The sequence below is a fragment of the Fundulus heteroclitus genome, chromosome 7 (genome assembly GCF_011125445.2).
Source record: "Fundulus heteroclitus isolate FHET01 chromosome 7, MU-UCD_Fhet_4.1, whole genome shotgun sequence".
NCBI lineage: Eukaryota > Metazoa > Chordata > Actinopteri > Cyprinodontiformes > Fundulidae > Fundulus > Fundulus heteroclitus.
In genome coordinates this window covers 464,009-469,864 of record NC_046367.1, presented here as the reverse complement: position 1 = coordinate 469,864, position 5,856 = coordinate 464,009, and positions in this window count along the sequence as shown.

Below are 5,856 nucleotides of genomic sequence, written 5' to 3'. Positions count from 1 at the left end.
GACATCACTTAGGCCACGCCCCCTGACAACAGGAAAAACTGCTATATCTCCTACACAGAAACACACAGAGGCACCAAACTTTCTGTGATTGATCATCATCGGGTCTTCTACAATATCCAATGGTCAAATGATGACATCACTTAGGCCACGCCCCCTGACAATAGGAAAAACTGTTATATCTCCTACACAGAAACACACAGAGGCACCAAACTTTCTGTGATTGATCATCATCGGGTCTTCTACAATATCCAATAGTCAAATGATGACATCACTTAGGCCACGCCCCCTGACAACAGGAAAAACTGTTTTATCTCCTACACAGAAACACACAGAGGCACCAAACTTTCTGTGATTGATCATCATCGGGTCTTCTACAGTATCCAATGGTCAAATGATGACATCACTTAGGCCACGCCCCCTGACAACAGGAAAAACTGTTTTATCTCCTACACAGAAACACACAGAGGCACCAAACTTTCTGTGATTGATCATCATCGGGTCTTCTACAGTATCCAATGGACAAATGATGACATCACTTAGGCCACGCCCCCTGACAACAGGAAAAACTGCTATATCTCCTACACAGAAACACACAGAGGCACCAAACTTTCTGTGATTGATCATCATCGGGTCTTCTACAATATCCAATGGTCAAATGATGACATCACTTAGGCCACGCCCCCTGACAACAGGAAAAACTGCTATATCTCCTACACAGAAACACACAGAGGCACCAAACTTTCTGTGATTGATCATCATCGGGTCTTCTACAATATCCAATGGTCAAATGATGACATCATTTAGGCCACGCCCCCTGACAACAGGAAGTGTCATGTTTTATTGTTAGCAGTCGCTATGTTACCCCTCTGAGCTAATCAACATGAAACTGTGTCCACAGACATGTTGCTGTGTTGTGGATTCCAAGCCCAACTGGATTCCATGTAGCAGTGCGGCATGGTGGCGTGGCGAAGTCACCTGAAACGCCGCTGCCATATGTCCAGACTTCCATAGGGTATTGACAAATTTATTAAAAAGTAACTTAAAATTACCTTAAAAGGACAACATTTTTAAAAGTCAAAAGGCTTATTTGATGCTTTGAGAACATCTCTTCTATTCGGCTACAAAATCAACTGGATTCGATGGAGCAGGGCGGCGTAGTGGCGTGGCAAAGTCACCTGAAACGCCGCTGCCATATGTCCAGACTTCCATAGGATATTGATAAATTTAATAAAAAGTAACTTAAAATTACCTTAAAAGGACAACATTTTTAAAAGTCAAAAGGCTTATTTAATGCTTTGAGAACATCTCTTCTATTCGGCTACAAAACCAACCAAAACAGGATGATCTTTTAAGCTATAAGACCATTTTAAGATGTCAATACATAGATTTTAAGCTGGTGGGTCGCCACTGCCTCCGGTGGCCAAATGCATCGCTGCATCAACTGATCTGCACCAGTTTAATCTCGTCATGGCAAAATTATTTTTTCTCTTCATGTGTGGCCCTAATACTCCATCGTAAGAACACCGCTGTCGTTACCGCGGGTCCTGGGAAAAAAAAAACCGCTGCTCCTGGGGGGAATTTTTGATTATGCTCACGCATAGATGTGTAAAACTTCACATTGCAATTCAGACAGGCGCAGACTGAACCGTGCAGTTCATTTTAAAGAGGCAGTTTTGGCGCATATTCCGATAGAAACGGGCTGCGGGGAGCCTAAGTGTGTTGTCGTGGGCGTGTTTACCCGCTGCAGGTAACCGCTGTGAAACAATCAGAAAGATTTCCCTGATTAATAACATCTTTATGGCGCTCATCTTTATTGTTATTATGTGCTGCTTTACCAGTTCTCTCTCTCTCGCTCGCTCGCTCGTCATCGGACAAAAATCAAACTGCTTCGTGTTTGTATTTGAAATTGTGCGTCAGACTCAGATTTAGAAGTGTTGTTACGACGTTTGAGCTGTAACTGCAACCGTTTTATATATATATATATATATATATATATATATATATATATGGTAACTTTACTGAATTTGCAGCTTAAGAAGATTGGGTTTGACAAACAACACCAACTGTCCCCTCAATCCAGTGCACACAATACCACAACAGACCTCATCACGCTCTACAGTACATCAAGAAAACTAAATCAACTAAAACAAGTTCACTAAAACAAGTTCATGTGCATTTCATGCACATGAAATGAAGTTAATCCATATTTGTGTGTCAGGGTGTCTAAGCATTCTCCAGAATTTGACATCTCAGCAGAGCCTGTAATAATTATAGAAAGTAACATTATAGTTGTTCTGCCTTTTGTTAAGACAGCAAGGAATTCATGTCGTGAATACATTACATAAATAGGATAATAATTCTTAGTCAGAGGAAATCCAAGGCAAAAACAGTTAGAAAAGTTTTGGGTTCATATTTAATCAGAGTGAGACATCACAACTTTGTTAGATCTCTATGTGAATTACGTGAGATAGTGAGTGCTCTCACCTTAAAAAAAGATCTTTGACGTATTTTGCTCCGGTTAAAAGCTGCTTTTCAGCGATGAAGCTAGGGAAACTGCTAATGTTGGAGTTGAATTTGTTCTACACGCTTCTGCCTTGGAAAAATATTCGTCTTTTTACAAAAAGAATGTTTAAAGCCAGATTTGGGAACAAAGGTTATTCAGAGAATGCAAGAAAAGGAAGCTTTTGTGGGGAACTTTTGTCCTAGCTGTCTAGCTGCATATGGCCCCAGGACAGCACAATAGTTTTCTTGAAGTTTAATTTTGGAGAAGTAGAAACAAGTATTAATTTCAAAAGGTAGGTAAAAAAGGAAAAAAGTTTTTACAAAATCTTAAAATGTTGGATAGTCATTATTTCCATCTTGCTGTATAAATTGGTGAAATATTATCATTTTTAATGCTTAGATATAAAATCGCAAGGCCATTACTAAAATTGCCTTTTGTTGAAAATGTTTTTTGGCATGCCATACTTTATATTTATAGGTAGCCTAGATGTGCATAATAAAAGAGTGGAACTAAAACCTGGTCTAAAATTATAATGGAGCTTTAACTTGCTAAGAGTAATACTGTTAGATGATTATATCTTTAAAATGAGATAACTGTCTCAAAAAATGTGATAGTTTATTTGGTCTGAAGAGATGATGCAATTCAATGTTATTTATATAGCGACAATTCATGAAATATGTCATCTCAAGGCACTTTACAACGTCAAAATCAATCAGATTATACAGATTGGGTCAGATTATACACATTGGTCAAAAAATTCCTATATAAGGGAACCAGTTCATTGCATCAAAGTCTTGACAAGTAGCATTCTCTCTTGAAGAAGCGTAGAGCCACAGGGAGAGTCGTCTGCATTGTCCATGGCTTTGCAGCAATCCTACCTACTGAGCAAGCATGAAGCGACAGCAGGAAAAAAAACTCCCCATTAACGGGAAGGAAAAACCTCCAGCAGAACCGGGCTCAGTATGAACGGTCATCTGCCTCGACAGACTGGGGGTTACAGAAGACAGAGCAGAGACACAACAAGACAGACAAAAAAGCACAGAAGTTCTACATTAGATGGTAGTAGCGGGTCATTCAAAATTGAAGAACAATAGACCCTGATGTCCTGCAGTAGCCTAAACCTATAGCAGCATAACTATAGAGGTAGCTCAGGGTAACATGAGCCACTCTAACTATAAGCTTTTTAAAAAAGGAAAGTCCCAAGGGCCAGCTTCTAGTGGAGAAGTTCAAGTATCTTGGGGTCTTGTTCACGAATGAGGGGAAGATGGAGCGGGAGATCGACAGGCGGATTGGTGCGGCGTCTGCTGTGAAGCGGGCGCTATACCGGTCCGTTGTGGTGAATCTGCACCAGATTTTTTGTGAGTCGTGGGGGAGCGCTGCCGAACACGTTCGTGTAAATCGCCCAGTGGACGGGCGGGCAAAATGCGTGACAGCATCTGCGGTGGCGGGCGGCCGGCGGTGCGTAAATCCCAGCGGTGGCCAAGGCCGGAGCGGCGCTTTGCTGCGAGGGCCGCTCATCACCGCTTGTTTCTTTTATGTTGCATGCTGAATTTTAACAAAAAAACCCAAAAAGAAACTTTTAGCCCTCCTGACATTTATTTTAGTCAATACTGTGGTCTCTCTCTTTGGTCTCTCTCTGTTACACTGAGTACACTTCTCCAAAGATGAAACTCTCTGTTGCAACAAACATCAGCCTCTCATCTCGGTTGCAAAGTCTTTAAGCAGGAGCATTGACTTTAAGCACCGTCCAATGGGAATGAGAACTAGGTTCTGTGAGGGCCACATCAGAATCCAGATTTTCATGTCCCTCAAAATGTTTGTGACCAACTTTAAAGTACTATTTGAGTCAATATATTGTTAAAAGACCAAGCAGTGGCCTAGAGCGAGACTTGCAGATCTCCTTAAGGAGAGTCGTGGCCGAGTGGTTAGAGCAGCGCACTTGCACTGAGAGAAGGATGCAAGTACCGGGTTCGATCCCCAGTGCCTGCACTCTGGGTCCCTGAGCAAGACCCTTAACCCCAGATTGCTCCCCGGGCGCCGCACAGTGGCAGCCCACTGCTCCCCAAGGGGATGGGTTTAAAGCAGAGATGCCACATTTCATTGCTTGTACTTGTGACAGTGCAATGACAATAGAGTTGAATTCTATTCTATAAATTACTCTTCCAAATGCCAACATACAGCTCTTTTCATTGATTATGCCATGAAAATGAACGCGGGTCCCAAGTGCCTGAGGCAGCAAAACAGCCCCACGACCTGATGCTCCCACCACTATCTTTAACAATGCAACATACCTATGCTCAAAGAGTTCAAGTTTAGTCTCATCAGACCAAATAATGAAAATAAAAAATACAAACTTGCAAACACAATCATGTTTAAAATGTTCATGGGCAAACTTTGAGGCTCCCACATACCTCAACCAAAGAGGCAATATTGGCTCTCATTGACACAGATGTGATAATTGCCTTATTTTGTTCGTGGAGAGTTCTTTGCCTCCACTTCTAGATCAACCAGGCTTGGTTTGAACAATTTTGACAGAGCTCTGTGCAAGGTGTTTGAGAGAGAGAACTCTGCTAATGGTCAACTTAATGTGCAACAGGTTGGGAGTGCTACTTCAGTCACAAATATGATTGTGAAGAAGGGCCACATGTCACTATTCCTCATGACAGCATCATTTCCTTTTTTTGTATTTTAAAAATGGGTTATTTCTCTTGTTTCGTCAGACAGTTGGACAACTGACACAGAGAGAACTGATCTCTGAGAAGTAAGAAGTTGTGCCTACAATATATTAATGTCCAAGTTTAGTCATTTTTAAACTAGAGCTGATCAAACATGGTCAGGTCACAGGAATCATGCTTTAGCCAAAGGTAGTCGGGAGTCTGGATCAAAAGACAACATATAAAGAAAATTCACTTGCCTTCAAAAGAAGGGACAGTTTCATCTGCTGTGGATGATGACACTGCTCCCACTAAGACATGAGACAAAAGTAAAAAAAAAAAGGCTTGACAAAAAGTTATATCTTTGGATTTAGGCAATTTACATAAGTCATCTGTGTTGTTGGCAGTTCTTTCAGGGTCTGGTTCCAAAGTTTCCACAGGCATAGTGTTTCCACATTCATGTACCAATTCTTCTGCATCACACTCATCTGACTCACTCCCTTCTTCCTTTGTTTCAGCATCACTGATTGCAATTTCATCTAAAAGGTATTATTAGAACGCAAATGAATACTACACATTTTGTCCAAGCACTACTAAAACAAGGCTTAAAAGACCTTAGTATTTGAGTAAAATATCATAGTGAATGGAATTAAAGAGATCACAAATGTATTTATCCCAAGGGCAATTACACCGATTTAC